At 44.4% G+C, this 17,358-nt stretch overlaps 1 long non-coding RNA gene across 1 annotated transcript; it reads right to left on the minus strand.

The window, feature by feature from the left end:
* Positions 1-787: 787 nt before the first annotated feature.
* LOC143809870 (uncharacterized) lies at positions 788-14,227 on the minus strand. Its single transcript, XR_013222501.1, has 3 exons — positions 14,047-14,227; positions 13,731-13,942; positions 788-1,523 (listed from the first exon to the last, which is right to left on the minus strand). It is a non-coding gene; the product is annotated as an uncharacterized LOC143809870 (long non-coding RNA).
* Positions 14,228-17,358: the final 3,131 nt, after the last annotated feature.

Genomic DNA, 17,358 nt, shown 5'->3' on the forward strand with positions numbered 1-17,358 from the left:
TAAGATGCACCCCCCATTTTTCTCCACATTTTGGGAGGTAAAATGTGCATCTTATAGTCTGAAAAATATGGTATTTAGTGGAATCTGCCAACCCTAACACCCCCATTTGATGCAATATTTTTTTTTCCATTTTCGTTCTGAAAATAATTAGGGGTACGTCTTATGGCCCGGTGAGTCTTATAGTCTGAAAAATATGGTAAATTGAATCACAGAGGCTAATGAGTGAATAAAGGCCACTAAGAAGTGATTACTAGTGTACATTAAGGTCTAAAGGTAATATAATAATATTATATGGAACTCTTCTAGCAAATGATTAATAATGGATTTCATCAACCAACAATTAAGAAAACTTGAGCTGGGGGATGCAGAACAACAATAATATGTTCAGAGGACCACCTGTGGAGTCACAAATAGTGAATGGGTCCATTTGGATTTCAGGAGAGAAAGAAAAAACAAATTATGTTTAGTAGTTATCTAAAAGAGGATTATATCTGAAAGTGCAAATATCAGTCTGGAATAAGACGCTTTGGTGTGAGTTTCCCCACTTTCTTTCTCTGTTTGCCTGCTTCTCACCTCGCAGGTGGGGGGACCGGGAGGAGGTTAGTCTTGGACCACATTCCAGTCTTCAATGTTGAGGTCCGAAAGGTCCAGGAGAGTCAAGACTTCATTTAGATCATCTCTAGAGCAAATAGACAGTCTTTTCCCCTTAACCGTGGTGGAGATGCCAAAGGGGAACATCCATGAGTATAGGATCTTCCTACTCTGAAGGATATCTGTGTATCTTTTTTGTTGCGTTTTAGGGGAAATATCCTGATATATAGAGATTTGAGCACCGTCAATGTGTTCGGAGCCTCTCGCTCTCTTAAGAATGTTCTCTTTCACCTTAAAATTGAGAATATGGAAAATTATATCCCTTGGGGGTTCGAAAGTGTTAGGCCTTTTTCTTGAAGCTCTGTGGGACCTTTCAGTTATTATTTTATCTTGATATTTGTCACCGAGGTTTGAAATAAATAGAGCTTTTATTGTAGAGGACACAGATTCGGGAGGAATAGACTCTGGTAGGCCTCACACACGCAGATTGTTTCTGCGGCCTCTCTTTTCTTGGTCTTCTAGGGCCTCAAAGGCTGAATTTAGAAAAGTTGACATTTCTGAAGACCCTCCGAGAGCACCACTGAGAAGTTACAAAGGGATTCTTGAGTCTCTTCTAAAGATTCTAATCTTGTTCCTATTTGGATGATACCTTGCTTGACCTCTCAAATTTCTTTAATGAGTGGGTCTAATGCACTAGATCGAGCTTTTTGAATGAAAGAGTGAGAAACTGGACGCAAGTCTTGTGAGGAATCACCACTATCACTGTCTTTATCCGCGTGAAAGGATCCCTTTGAAGAAGAGACGGATTCTTTATTGAGAGAAGGGTTCTTGTTAGCCATTGTAGACTGAAGAGCCAGTTTTTGTAACAAATATTTCCTTCTCTCTCTTTGAATTCTTTAAGTTGGTATTAACTTCTCTGGTGGGGCCACCTCCTATTTTAACCACAATGAAAGGAAAATTATTTGTTGATGTATAGCATTAGTAAGAGTTCCAATCATTAACCAAAACAAAACTTCACATACTGAAATTGAAATTGAGCAAATTTAGGAGAGTATAAGCCAGGAGTACATAAAAGGACTATGAAACATTATTTCTCTTAGGCCACTAGGTGTCACTGTAGAATCAAAAAACAGTATGTGGAATTTTCAGAGCCTACTTAATGCTGTTGTTATATCGCAAATGTTTCCTGGTGTTTTCCTTCAAATTGTGATGTCCCAGGGTATCAGTTAGAAAAATCATATAGAAAACCCCCCATTAAAAAGCTATAATTTTTATCTTGTTTCCACTAAAAAACACCTGAAAAGGTGATAAGTGCATATAGTCCATGAGCCAAGAACCAAATTTGACGATATCGGTACCAAGCGGAGTGACTAATTCTCTTTGGTATTTTTAGGTAGATGCATGTCTGTAGTTTATTTTTTGATATGATAGCCCTTACATATACGTAGCTTATTAACCCCTTCAGCCCTAGGCCTATTTGTACCCAAGTGCCTAAGCCAATCTGACCTGTGCCACTTCATGGGCTAATAACTTTGGAACGCTTTCACCTATCCAAGCCATTCTGAGATTGTTTTCTCGTGACATATTGTACTTCACGTCAGTGCTAAATGGGAGTCAATATATTTTACCTTTCTATATAAAAAAATGCTAAATATTCGGAAATTTTGGAAAAATCGGCAATTTTTTAACTTTGAAATTCTCTGCTTTTTACAAAAATACTGATACCCCCCATAATAGTTATTAATTTACACTCCCCACATGTTTACTTCATATTGGCATCATTTTGAAAATGAAACCTTATTGTTTTACGACGTAATAGGGCTTATAGTTTTATGCGCAATTTTTCACATTTACAGCAAAACCCACTTTTCAAAGGACCAAGTCACTTCTGAAGTCACTTTAAGGGGCTTACATAACAGAAACCACCCATAAATTACCCCATTTTGCAAACTACACCCCTCAAGCTGTTCAAAACTCATTTTTAAAAACTGTTAACCCTTTAGGTGTTCCACAGGAATTTTAGCATGAGCCAAGAACCAAATATGACGATATCGGTACCACCCGGAGTGACTAGATGTAGTATTTGTAACAAAATTTAATCCAAGTTATGTAAATACACACTGAACATGTCATGTGCATATATATATATATATATATATATATATATATATATATATATATATATATGTTACTCCATAATATCTTCAACATCGGACTCTGAATCTGACTGTTGTTCTACTGGCTCGTCTTCAGTACCCTTGTTCTGGCATGTCTGTAATCTGCACATGTCTGTGCACTTCAGGCCATTGCTGAGGCAAGTACACTGAGGAAGTTCACATGACCGCACACACTTGCAGGACAGTAGCTGTATAATAGCTTCTGGTGCTGGTGCCCCTTGCATCCACTTGACAACAAGCTTTCCGTCGTTATCTATCATCCAACCGCAGTCTGTTGGGTTTGCAACCCATGGCTGGCTCTGCAGACTTCTCCTCCAGATCGCAGCCTGGTAGTTTGCACGCAGTGCATGCATGAAAAGGCAGTCCTGGCAAGGAGGGAGTTGACTTGACTCTACCACTCCACGTCTGGCACAGAACAGCTGATAACGGAGCCTGTTTACCTCAGTTGTTTGGGTAGTTGGCAGGTACATGTGGCAGGTGATTTCCTGTAACTTCTCAAAAAGTTCGGTAGACACTTCCCATGAACGACCAACTTCCTGAAAGGCATCCTGGTATGTCTTGTTCATCTTCAACTGCTTGAGTGTCGTCATCTTCCCACGGCCAGCGAATGCACTGACGGTGTCACAGCCTGTAAATGCATGCATACCAATCAATGAATCACATACGCTGCCTCCCAATGTTCGGCTCAGAGTGGTGATATCCAGGAATCTTGTCCGGTTCTGTGTACCGCATTTCTGGAACAGGTGGGATGGGATTTTGTGGCACATGCCCAGACACAGGACCATGACATCAGTATCCTCCGAAGTGATGATGACCGACTTGTAACCAGATTCTGCTGCATGAAGAGCATGGAGAAGGAGGCGTGTGTCTGCTTCTTCTTGATTTGACTTAAGGTCAGCAGCCTCTTCCCACTGTTCTTTGGTGATCTTAAAGCAGAGCTGCTCACATGTGACATACAGCTCCTTCTCCTCAAGCTTCTCCCTGTGGTGTTTCGCCTTCCATTCTTCTACCAGAAACTTTATGAGACTTGCCTTGTTGGAGGAACTACTTAGAAGCTTTTTCCACTGCTGGATGTTGTGCCCATGTTGAATGTTCTTGAAATGGATCCCTGTGCCTTCATATCTGTTGACTCTTTCTGTATCTTTGATGGATGTCTCCTTGTAGACGTCAAAGACAATATCAATGCGCTTGCTCTTAGCACCCTCATGGATAGCGCGACTCATTGCTGTGCCTGCTAGCTGGCCAAATGTTGCATTGTTTCCCTTCAGTTTCTGAACCAGGCTCATCCCATCAATGATGGTTGCAGAGGGCTCGGGGATCACTTCTGCAGGACGAGCATTCCTCTCCAACTCCCTTGCGAGGGCAGCCTTGTTGGTCTTGCGGATAGACCCATCACCATTGGCAAGTGCCCATGGCAATGGACCCAGGGGATGAGTCAAGACATCACTCATTTGTAGCTTTCTGTTCTCAGCTACAAGTATCATCTGGCCAAATAGGTTTCTGTCAGCCTTCAAAATTACCTCCTTGCCAAGACCTTGTCTGCGTGTCTTCATTTGGATGTTAGAGAACGTTTTAAGTTTGTTCTTCGTCATCTTGTCATGAAACAATGTAGTTGGCTTATCGGTACCCAAACGCTCATCCTTGAATGTTTGATATGCATCCTCTCCTATACTGTATGCCCCTTGAAGGTCTTTGGCTACATCTGGTGGTGCTACAGTCGCTGTTGACAAACTGATAAGTTCACCATTATGCTCTTTGTTGAAGGGGTTCACCCAACCTGTCTCCAGCAGTTGAACGAAAGATTGGACATCGGCTTCATCTCTTCTAATCCTAGACACCTGTAGGTCTGAATGGCTGAAGTCAGTATATTGTTGGCCTACCAGGGCCCTCAGCTGCCTCAAGTACATACTGCGGTACTCTGATGTCAGGTAGAACCTGGAAACAGCTCCAACTTTGAGGCTGAAGCCTTTTGTGCCCCCTGGTGTCTGGGTGTCTTTGTTGATTGTCTCTTCAATGGTCTGGTCCACAGGAATTCGTCCAAAAGGATTCTTGCTACCGATCTGGACCGAAAAGCCACCTTGCATGAAGTATTCATGGACCTCTGGGTGTTCTATGGGCAGCCGAGACATTGTGGCATAGTAATAGGTTAGGTATCGGGCATAGTTGACCTTGTCATAGGCAAAACACCATGGTATCATCTGTCGGATTGCTCCTAGGTGAAGCATCCAGTTGCCTTCTCTTGAAGCTCGAACCAGGGCCAGCATGGTCTCGACCATGTCCAAGTATGACATCCAGAATGCTGAGAGTTGTTCATTTCTGAGGGTCTCAAGATAAACTTGAAAGAGCTTCAGGGTAAGTGTGCAAGATTCATTATCCAAGAGCTTTTCGAAGGATCCCTGCGACACACTGATGCGAAAGTTTGTGATGTTCTTCAGTGTTTCATCCAGATGGTGAAGGTCCCTTGCATGGTTTTCTTCTAGCCATGGAAGGAAGTTTTTCCATGCAAGCAGAGGGAGATAGGAGCTCTGCAGAGAAGACCGGAGAGTCCTGTTCAGCACAGAACGTGTATGTGTCAGTGTGTGTGCGTGTGTTGGGGCACCTCAGGGTGTCTTCAAATGTGACATAGCCCCCTAGATTTCTTCCAGTAAAATTTGCACTCCAAAAGTCATTTGGCGCTCCTTCCCTTCCGAGGCCTGCCGTTCCCCAATACTGCAGTGTACGACAACATATCGGGTGTTGTTGTGTTCGGGAGAGATTGGTGAACAAATAGTGGGGTGCATTTTTTGCTGGTACACCTCTTAAAAATAAAAAAATGAGCCTAAAATGACACCTTCATGTAAAAAATGCACTTTTTCCATTTTCTCAACCAAGTGTTTCCAACTACTGTGAAACACTGGTTGGGTCAAAGTGGTCACTATACCCCCTAAAAGATTCCTTGGGGGTGTAGTTTCCAAAATAGGGTCACTTTTTGGGGTTTCCACTGTGGGTGTACCTCAGGCAGCCTTCAAATGTGACATGGCCCCCTAGATTTCTTCCAGTGAATCCGCCACCCAAAAACCACATAGCGCTCCTTCCGTGTTGAGCTGTGCTGTGTGCCCATACTTTAGTTTACGAGTACATGTGGGGTGTTTCTATAAACTGCAGAATTAGGGTAACCAAGTTTGGGTTTGCCGTTAACCCTTGCTAGGTTGCAGGTAAAATTGGATTACAATGTAATATCTGGAAAAAAAATGAAATTTTGAAATTTCGCCTTCATTCTGCTAAAATTCCTGTGGAACACCTAAAGGGTTAACAGTTTTTAAAAATGAGTTTTGAACAGCTTGAGGGGTGTAGTTTGCAAAATGGGGTAATTTATGGGTGGTTTCTGTTATGTAAGCCCCTTAAAGTGACTTCAGAAGTGACTTGGTCCTTTGAAAAGTGGGTTTTGCTGTAAATGTGAAAAATTGCGCATAAAACTATAAGCCCTATTACGTCGTAAAACAATAAGGTTTCATTTTCAAAATGATGCCAATATGAAGTAAACATGTGGGGAGTGTAAATTAATAACTATTATGGGGGGTATCAGTATTTTTGTAAAAAGCAGAGAATTTCAAAGTTAAAAAATTGCCGATTTTTCCAAAATTTCCGAATATTTAGCATTTTTTTATATAGAAAGGTAAAATATATTGACTCCCATTTAGCACTGACGTGAAGTACAATATGTCACGAGAAAACAATCTCAGAATGGCTTGGATAGGTGAAAGCGTTCCAAAGTTATTAGCCCATGAAGTGGCACAGGTCAGATTGGCTTAGGCACTTGGGTACAAATAGGCCTAGGGCTGAAGGGGTTAATAAGCTACGTATATGTAAGGGCTATCATATCAAAAAATAAACTACAGACATGCATCTACCTAAAAATACCAAAGAAAATTAGTCACTCCGGGTGGTACCGATATCTGGCCCGGCTCATGGACTAATACCAAACATAAAACAACAGACAGTGAACCAAAAAAATACCTGAAAAAACTATAGGTCCCTATTTATCCTAAACTAGATGGTGGCCTGATTCTAACGCATTGGGTATTCTAGAATATGTATGTAGTTTATTTATGAAGATTTCAGAATAATGCAATGAATACACAGGATTCGGGCGGCCGGCTGCGACCAATTAGCGAAGCGTAGTTCAAATTCCGCGCCAATTCGCGGGCCGACTGTGACTGTCGCTTATTGTTCGCGGCCGGGCGTGACCAATCAGTGAAGCCAGGGCCAGCTCCAGGTTTTTAAGGGCCCCGGGCGAAAGAATAGGCAGCATCAATAGTAAAAAGTTGGTCACACAGGGTTAATGGCAGCGTTAACGGAGTGTGTTACACGGCGGCATAACGCGGTCCGTAAACGCTGCCATTAACCCTGTGTGAGCGCTGACTGGAGGGGAGTATGGAGCGGGCACTGACGGCAGGGGAGTAGGGAGCGGCCATTTCGCGGCCGCACTGTGCCCGTCGCTGATTGGTCGTGGCCGTTTGACCGCGACCAATCAGTGACGGGATTTCCGTGACGGACAGAAAGACGGAAGTGACCCTTAGACAATTATATAGTAGATGATGCCCTGCCTGTCTGCGGAGGTTGGCACCCTAGGGGGGTAGCGTTGTTGCACCCCCACTCACCGGCGACTGCCCCGATAATCCCTAGATGCACCCTAATATTACAACCAATGCCACACCCTCAAAAGGGGACCACTATAACTAAACAGAGCTCACTCCTATTTGTAAAAGGACCCTATAGCCCAAAAACAATAAATAACAATTCAGGTGGTTTATTGGCTTACACAGAGAGTGAGTTTATTTGATAATAAACAGTAATTATCACTTTAGATCCACAATACTGATAGAGCACTTATGCATATAAGTCCATTATGACTCAGTCCTTAATTTTGATAAATCCTTAGGACTGCGTGTGCTGAATCCTATTACCAACAACATTCAAGTGCATCTCTAAGACATAGTCAATATGCAGCCAGCTGATCAAATTCAAGACTGTGGATCAATCATGAATCTCATTGTGTGGATGAACAATGAGGAAAGATATTAGATAAGGGTACTCATCTGTCCTATGTGCCACCCACCTTTGCCTCTGACTCAACGCGTTTCGCCTCTGCGGCTCATCAGGAGGCCCGATATTAGATGAATAGAATAGAAAAATGATGTACACAGAGGGATGTCGTGCTCTCGTTAAATAGCCTGCTTTACCGCAGGATCCTCCCCCACGCCATGCTCTGACGTATCGCTCCCGAAAGATCCTGCGTTCCACGCTGGAATGCACAGAAGTCTGATAGTGACTTCTGGTAAGATATCAGGCTCCAACGCCGCATGCTCAAAATGGAACGCAACCTCATGATCTTGTTCCCAGCCTCGGACGCATGGGAGTTAGATGACCCCTTTCATTATATTCCCAGGCAATACACTATTTTGTATAAATGAAGTATTGAGTTACGGAATATCCCTGTTAGGTAAAATCAGCTTTACATGAAGATGGTGATGATTGTTTATATGAAATATATTGTATTAAGAATCTACTATGTGTTTGATCCTCGTGGCACGCTGTATAAAGATAATGGGTTGATCATCTATTATCATAGTGTGAATTGGAAGCTGAATCCATTTACCCTTATGCGTTCCATGCTGAGCATGCCCTATGTGATCCTGGGAATATAACGGAAGGGGTCATCTAATTTCCATGCGTCCGAGGCAGGAACGGAACAAGATCATGAGGTTGCGTTCCATTTTGAGCATGCGCACATGGGACAGATGAGTACCCTTATCGAATATCTTTCCTCGTTGTTCATACACACAATGAAATTCATGATTGATCCACAGTCTTGAATTTGATCAGCTGGCTGCATATTGACTATGTCTTAGAGATGCACTTGAATGTTGTTGGTAATAGGATTCAGCACACGCAGTCCTAAGGATTTATCAAAATTAAGGACTGAGTCATAATGGACTTATATGCATAAGTGCTCTATCAGTATTGTGGATCTAAAGTGATAATTACTATTTATTATCAAATAACTCACACTCTGTGTAAGCCAATAAACCGCCTGAATTGTTTTTTTATGGTTTTTGGGCTATAGGGTCCCTTTAGAAATAGAAGTGAGCTCTGTTTAGTTATAGTGGTCCCATATTGAGGGTGTGGCATTGGTTGTAATATTATGGTGCATTTAGGGATTTTCAGTGGCAGCCGTCGGTGAGCGGGGGTGCCACAACGCTACCCCCCCCCCCCCTAGGGAGCCAACCTCTGCAGTCAGGCAGGGCATCATTTAGGATCAAATAGGGACCTATAGTTTCTTAAGGTATTTTTTGGTTCACTGTGTGTTGTTTTATGTTTGGTATGCACTTATCACCTTTTCAGGTGTTTTTTAGTGGAAACAAAATAAAGGTTATAGCTTTTTACTGGTGTTGTGCTCCTATTATTTTACTTAACTGCTGTCAGGTTTGGGATTCTGAGAAGGGAGGTAATGGCCGATCTGGTTGTCTGATAGCAGAGCCTGCAGTCCAATAGAAGGGGATGAAAGATGTAGCGAGGGTGTGCCAATGAAAAATATGATATACTTTCCTCCTAAAACACAAGTTGTTATGTTTTCTTATCCATGCATGGGACTGGAGAAAAAGAGGATCTCTCAGGCAGGAGATGGAGAGGAAAGCAGCTGAATAGAGGGGCAGGGGGGGGGAGGGAATAGCCCTCACAGTGAAGGCAACTGAAGCTCTCCACAAAAAATCTCTCTGTGCTCGCCATATGGCCCACTATGGCGTCAGAACCACTGCTACCAGGGATGTCTCCACTGAAGGTTACAGCATTGGCTCTGGCAGTCTGCAGCAGCTGGGTGCGGGCATAGAATGACAGGGCCGCCGTCAATGCCTCAGGAGCAGCCCCACGGGGGGTTGGGTGGCTGTGTGACAGGCTCAGAGGGGTGATAGAGTCCAACCACCTGGGCCCTCCTGGCCAGTCCGATCGCAGTCCAGGAAGCGGCGGGCGGTCACCACGGGAAGCACAGTAGGCCCTCCAGCAGTACTAACCAGCTGTGCAGGATCATCCTTCCAGGCTCCGGGTCTCATTTCCGTGGCAATGCTCAGGCGCGGGGCACCACAGCTTCCGAACACGTCTCCAGCCAGGCGCTCATGTGCCGCAGGATCTGGTCTTGGATAAGACGTTCAGGGGAGGAGCAGGGTCCTAGGGACGTCACTGGTGGATCTCGACTACAGAAACGATTGATCCTGGCGGAAGGGCTCCAGTTCCCACCAATGGGCTCACAGGCAAAGACGAGGCTTTAGGCCTTTAGGAGGCCTCATCCTGGGAAGGCTGTACAAAGTCTCTTTTAGTAGCCTAAACTGCTTAGAAGAAACCTCTCATTCTTACTGCAGCAGGGATTTGAATCTCTGGGATGCATAGCTCTGTAGGACACATCCATCTCCTTCAGCTGCCAGGCCATGCCCCCCGAAAAACCCCAATTCTAACCCCATCCCTAACATAACCCTAATCCCAACTGCAAAGAATGGAAAAAATATGTATTTTTTTTTTATAATTTTTTATCTAACTGAGTGACAAGGGGGGTTTGATTTACTTTTTCTTTTAAATTTTGATCATTATGATAGGGTCTATCAAAAGGAACCAAAACTAAAAATTTCTGATTGTTTCTGGGTACTGGCTGACTTATCTTGCCGGGTGCACTGCTCATGTGCCCGCCATTTTTTTTCCAGGAAGATGATGCCGGGCCAGGGGACGGATGAGGAGGCACTGTGGATGATGAAGGTATCGGGGGAGACTTGGGGTACATCATTTCTCTTTCCTCTGACATGTATATCATGTCAGAAGAGAGAAATTCTTTTAACAGCGGGCACACTTTTTTTTATGATCACATGACCAGAAAATCCAGCTTTGATAAGCCAAGACCCTGGAGATTTTCTGACTCTTGGGGGTGCTACAGCCTTACATAATTTTAACTCCTTAACATCCAATGACGGGTAGAGTCCATCATTGGACACCTCCCTCTGTCTGAAGCAGGCTCCGGTGATGAGCCTGCACCTTTTCCAGCACGACAGCTGATCTGATTAGCTGACATGTGCCCCTAACAGCTCGGGTGTAATCGCGATCTATCCACGGCTGTTAACATGTTAAATGCCGCTGTCACACTCTGACAGCGGTATTTAACATGCACACGCAGGAAGCGTGTCATTAGCTCTTCCCATCAGTGCCTGCGTCATGACCGCGGTCGCCGATGGGTTGGCATGACAACCCGGGGTCAGCAGGAGACACCTGTGGTTGTCATAGCCAGACAGCTATGAGCGCCGCCCTGCTCTATGTAGTACATGATCGCAGCTTCTAGTCTCCCATGGAGACTATTGAAGCAAGTAAAAAGTAAAAAAAAAATGGTTTTTAAAAATATTTAAAAAAATATAAAAGTTCAAATCATTTGCCCTATTCAAAATAAAACAATAAAAAAAATCAAATACACACATATTTGATATTGGAATCGCTCTATCAATATATAAAAATAATCCAATGTGGTACAGCGGCATAGCGAGAAATATAATCGAAATGCCAGAATTAAGTTTTTTTGGTTGCTGCAACATTGCAATATAATGCAATAACGGGCGATCGAAAGATTGTATACACACCAAAATGGTATCAATAAAAACGTCAGGATCGGTGCGCAAAAAATAAGCCCTCACCCAACCCCAGATCCTGAAAAATTTGGATGTTTTGGTTTGTTATTATGATTTAAAAAGAGAAAGCACAGTAGTTTGACAATAAATGGCTTCACCCAACCACTAACCACGAGTGGAAAAAAAGTTTTGGTGTTATCATTCATATTCTCTGAAAAAAAGGCCAAGAAAGCAAAAATTCTGCAGAGGTATGTAAACTTTTGAGCGCAACTGTATCTACCAGATTACCTCCAGTAAAATCAGTTCTAAATACAAGCTGCCTCTGTCATCTCTGGGGAAATATCTACATATAGTTTTTTGGCTCATCTCATTTTTTTTTAGTTTGTCACCACCATTGAACTGAACTTAAGGCCCCGTCACACATAGCGAGATCGCTAGCGAGATCGCTGCTGAGTCACAAGTTTTGTGACGCAACAGCGACCTCAGTAGCGATCTCGCTATGTGTGACACGTACCAGCGACCAGGCCCCTGATGCGAGATCGCTGGTCGTGTCGGAATGGCCTGGACCTTTTTTTGGTCGTTGAGGTCCCGCTGACATCGCTGAATCGGTGTGTGTGACACCGATCCAGCGATGTCTTCACTGGTAACCAGGGTAAACATCGGGTTACTAAGCGCAGGGCCGCGCTTAGTAACCCGATGTTTACCCTGGTTACCAGCGTAAATGTAAAAAAAACCAAACAGTACATACTCACCATCTGATGTCCGTCAGGTCCCTTGCCGTCCGCTTCCTGCTCTGACTGAGTGCCGCCGTACAGTGAGAGCACAGCACAGCAGTGACGTCACCGCTGCGCTCTGCTCTCACTGTACGGCGGCACTCAGTCAGAGCAGGAAGCGGACGGCAAGGGACCTGACGGACATCAGATGGTGAGTATGTACTGTTTGTTTTTTTTGGTAACCAGGGTAAACATCGGGTTACTAAGCGCGGCCCTGCGCTTAGTAACCCAAATGTTTACCCTGGTTACCCAGGTGCTGCAGGGGGAGTTCGGCATCGTTGAAGACAGTTTCAACGATGCCGAAGTCGTTCCCCTGATCGTTGGTCGCTGGAGAGAGCTGTCTGTGTGACAGCTCCCCAGCGACCACACAACGACTTACCAACGATCACGGCCAGGTCGTATCGCTGGTCGTGATCGTTGGTAAATCGCTATGTGAGACGGGGCCTTTACTCTACTGTTTGATCTGATTTAAAGGAGAAAATTACCCTACCAGTGTATCAATCATCTGAACAGATTCTGCTATGTCTGTGGTTCTTTACAACAAAAGCCCAAGTTCGTTCAATCATTCATGATATTAAAAAGATGTACCAGATGGACTTTAAGTGTCCACATGGTGATCAAGACAAAAGTTGGACCCCTCATGTGACATTCTCAAGCTGTTCAAATGATCTTCGTGACTGGCTGAATATGAGGAAAGTGGCTATGCCATTTGCTGTTCCCATGATTTGGAGAGAACCCAAAAATCATAGTGATGACTGCTACTTTTGTTTTGTCAAACTGAAGGGCTTTTCTACAAAGAACAAACATAAGATTAATTACCCTGAACTTGAATCTGCAATTAGGCCAGTTCCACATGATGGTACCTTGCCAGTTCCTGTACTACCGTTGTCTGGATTGGATGAAAATGAAGTAGAATATGAAGACTATGGAGCTGAAGCTCCTGGTGAAGACATGGAGACTTCAAGTAGAGATGAATATGTACCTGATGGAGCAGCCGAGCAGCCAGAACTCTTTACTCAACATGAATTAAATTATCTCATCAGAGACCTTTCATTGTCAAAAGATAAAGCTGATCTTCTTGCATCTAGGTTGAAACAGAAGAATCTTCTTCATGATGATGTCAAAGTGTGTTATTACTGAAACAGAAGTAACCCTTTAACACAATTTTTAACAATGTGAATGGCCTCTTTGAATAACTGAACCAAGAAAATTGTGTTGCAGATTGGCGATTATTTATTGACTCATCCCAGAGACGTTTGAAAGCAGAGTAGCTTCACAATGGAAATATGAAATCATCAATCCCTATTGCTCACTCATGTCATCTACAGGAAAGTTACGAAAATCTGTCAGTTGTTTTGGACTCTATACAATATAAGCATTATGTTCGTTGTGATTGGGGACTGTAATAATTATATGGGTACTAGGAATCTGATAGCATGGGATAAAGCCAGTCTGAGAGCAAAGTTGCGGCAAAAGATGTACGGTATTTACTCAAAACAGAAATGTAAACAGAACTAACACAGATATTTCTGCAATTGTAACTAGGTCCTCACCTCTATATAGAAAATAGCCAACAGGATAGCGAACAGAACATAGTACAGATATTCCTGCAATAGTAACGAGGTCCTCAGCTCTATATAGAAAATCACAGCAAACTGAGTAGCGAGGCGCGACCGCTAATATGAACCAGTCCAGCAAGGAAGTGCACAGTACTTGTTAGCAGGAGTCCAATAATTCACAGATGGTGCGTTGTGTGAATGACATCCTGGAAAAGAGAGGACAAGGAGAGAAAGAGGAAGAGCGCTATCTAAGTGTAATAGATGAGTAGATCTTTCTTGGAGAAGAAAGCACAGCTTGAATCTTGCTCACCTGGTGTGGTTGTGCAAAGAGGCACTGGGAAAAGTTTTGCAAACAAAGGAGATCCTTCCACTGGTGTGCTCCCCGTCGCAGCAGTTCCAGAGGCGAGAGGAAGCTGAATGAGGTGAGGCAGACCACCGAGTAGTGAGCAGCAGAAGTAGGGAGTTAACCAGCAAACAGGCAGATGCTCAGGAGCCAGCAGCACAAAATACTCTGGCACAGAAGAACATATGACTCGGACTTAAATAATCAGGACAGACAGGAAGTTCCATGACAGGGTGAGATCCAAGACTCCATCTTGGATCAGGGCAAACAGGCACAAGGGAAGTCCAGAATCCTTACAGGGACATAGAAACACCTATGCTCCAGGTAGAGACAATGTTCAGCATAATCCTTTAGTTACTCAAATAAAAATCTTTGTTCCTCCACTACATATAATGTTGGGATTGATTAAAAACTTTGTGAAAGGCATGGCAAAGACAAATTCACAAGGGTTCCAGTACATTTCACATAAATTCTCCAGCATTTCAAGAGCAAAACTGAAGTAAGGGGTATTTGTTTGTCCTCAGATCAGAGAGCTTATGAGAGATGATGTGTTTGAAGGAATTCTAAATGATAAGGAATTGAGATCTTGGAAAAGCTTCAAGTGGATCTGTGAAAACTTCTTAGGAAAACAAAAGTCTCCAGAATATGTTGAAGGTGTTGAGGAACTGCTAAATTTATACCAGTGTCTTGAAGGTCGCATGTCTCTGAAAATGCACTTTTTGCATTCACATTTAGATTTCTTCCCTTAAAATCTTGGGGATGTAAGCGATGAACAAGGTGAGCAGTTTCACCAGGACATTAAAGTAATGGAACACCACTACTAGGGTTTTTCGAATGACTCAATGATGGCAGATTACTGTTGGATGTTATATAGGGACAACCCTGAAAAATCGTATCAACAACGGTCTAATGTCAAGCACTTTTAATTTCTGTTCATATTTTGGTTTCTATTTTGCATGTGAAATTTTGGTTCAATAAAAACTTTTGTAAGGTGTAACATTTTTTTCTGATGTAGATTACTGTTTTTTTTTAATGTCGCCAGTATATTTCCTATACCTTATAATAATGATGCTGCTCCATGGAAACTATACATGCTATAGAAAAACTACCATATATAACCGAGTATTAGCCGAGGCACCTACCTTTTCCGCGGAAAACTGGGTAAGCTTATTGACTTGAGTATAAGCCGGGTATGCATTGTCCCCTCATCCCTGTCCTGCTATGCATTGCTCCCCCGTCCCTGTCATTGTATGCATGGCTCCCCAGTCCCTGTGATTGTATGCTTGGCTCCCTCTTCCCTGTCCTGGTATGCTTAGCTCCTTGGTCCCTGTCATTGTATGCATGGCTCCCCTCATCCCTGTCCTGGTATGCATGGCTCCCCCGTCCCTATCATTGTATGCGTGGCTCCCCCGTCCCTCTCATTGTATGCATGGCTCCCCATATTGACATTGTCTGCATAGCTCCCCCGTCTATGTCATTGTTTGCATGGCTCCCCTGTCTCTGTCATTGTATGCATGGCTCCCCCGTCCCTGTCATTGTATGTATAGCTCCCCGTTCCCTGTCACTGTATGTATGGCTCCCCGGTCCCTGTCATTGTATGCATGGCTCTCCTGTCCCTGTCATTGTATGCATGGCTCCTCAGTCCCTGTCCTTGTGTGCATTGCTCCCCGGTCCCTGTAATTATATGCATGCCTCCCCCGTCCCGTTCCTGTATGCATGGCTCCTTATCTCCTATCCCTATTTGCATGTTTCCTATTAAAAAAAACAAAACATCATTCTCACCTACCTGCGCGCCCTCCGTGCTGGCGCTGCATCTCGTTCCGGCCACTGGAGCCCTCAGCTCTTCCTGCCAAGCGATCACGTGGTCCCGCTCATTAAGGTAATGAATATGCGTTCCACGCCTATCGGAGTGGAGAGGCGTGCATATTCATTATCTTAATGAGCGGGGCCATGTGATTGTTCGGCAGGAAGAGCTGCAGGCGCCGGAGGATGGAAAGAGATGCAGTGCCAGCACCGAGGCACAGACTTTAGCCACAGCTGCCGACTCCTGCCTCCTGTGACTCACTGCTCCACCTCTCCCCCTCCCCCCGCCAGCTTTCTGGGACAATGACTCATGTATAAGTTGAGGGGGGGGGGGCGTTTTTGGCACCCCAGGAGTCCGGTTGCCACAATGGCATTGCCTTCCTCACGGGGGGGGGGGGGGTGTCATGCCTGGAGGTAAGAAGGGACCCACTTGGCAGGTAACACAAAAATACAACACCTTCCTAACTCCAGACCATGAGGGGGAGCTCTAAACCCGGTTTCAGGGTAGCTTCCCTATAAGTTCTGGTCTGGAGGTGGGGTTAGAGAGTTCAGTGTGAGACAGTGAAGGAAAAGGAAGCACATGAGGAAAGAGCCTGGAGTCTGGAGCTGTGATTGGGCTCACCCCAAAAGAAAGTGCCAAGAGACCGGACACCGGAGTCCTTGGTGGTGTGGGAATTGCATACCCAGCCACTGAATCCAGAGGGCTGGAGATTGCAAGTCTCCTGTCCCATCTTAACACCTGCAGGTACCGCAGCAAGTCAAGAGCCTGGGGCTGCCAGTGAGATGACAGTGCCCATGAAAGATTGAGACTGTCAGTCGTACAGGTTGGGAGTACAGACACTGAGAGGACGTGTGCAGAGCTTCAGGCAGCAAAGGTCAGAGTATACAGCTCAGAAGGAAGGCCTCCGAACCCGCCTGGATAGGTGGATCCCAAGCTACCTCTAGGCTGCCCGGAACCCCATCACCACCTGCTACCTGTACCTTGGACTGTACCTGCATTTCATCAGTAAAAGGTAAAGGAAACTGCTATCTCTGCATCCTTTAATTATTTCCTGCACCCTCAGTTCTGCACCCCCCATCAATCATCCCTCCTACCAACTGTACCGGTAGCCCTGGGGACTAAGCTCTACATGTGGGGAGCTATACCTACTCTGCTGCAACTCTATAAGCCTCAGTGGACCCCTTTAAGCAGCGTCGGCCATCCCTGGCTGAATACCACAGGTGGCGTCACAAATTATCCTTTATAGACTTTATTCTCCACTTCCATTCATCCACTTTAAATAGACGCCAAGGGCCACGGACCAGGTCAGTGCCGCAGTGACCACCTCTTTAAGTACTGCCAGGCCCGGACTGAGTACCCCATGGTCCTAGCGGGTGCTCCATTTTCAGCACAATTTGCTGAAAAACTCGGCTTATATGAGTATATACGGTATATACATTTTTGAAATCAGGACAAAAAGATGATTCAGAAAAGTG

The sequence above is a fragment of the Ranitomeya variabilis genome, chromosome 2 (assembly GCF_051348905.1).
Source record: "Ranitomeya variabilis isolate aRanVar5 chromosome 2, aRanVar5.hap1, whole genome shotgun sequence".
Lineage (NCBI taxonomy): Eukaryota > Metazoa > Chordata > Amphibia > Anura > Dendrobatidae > Ranitomeya > Ranitomeya variabilis.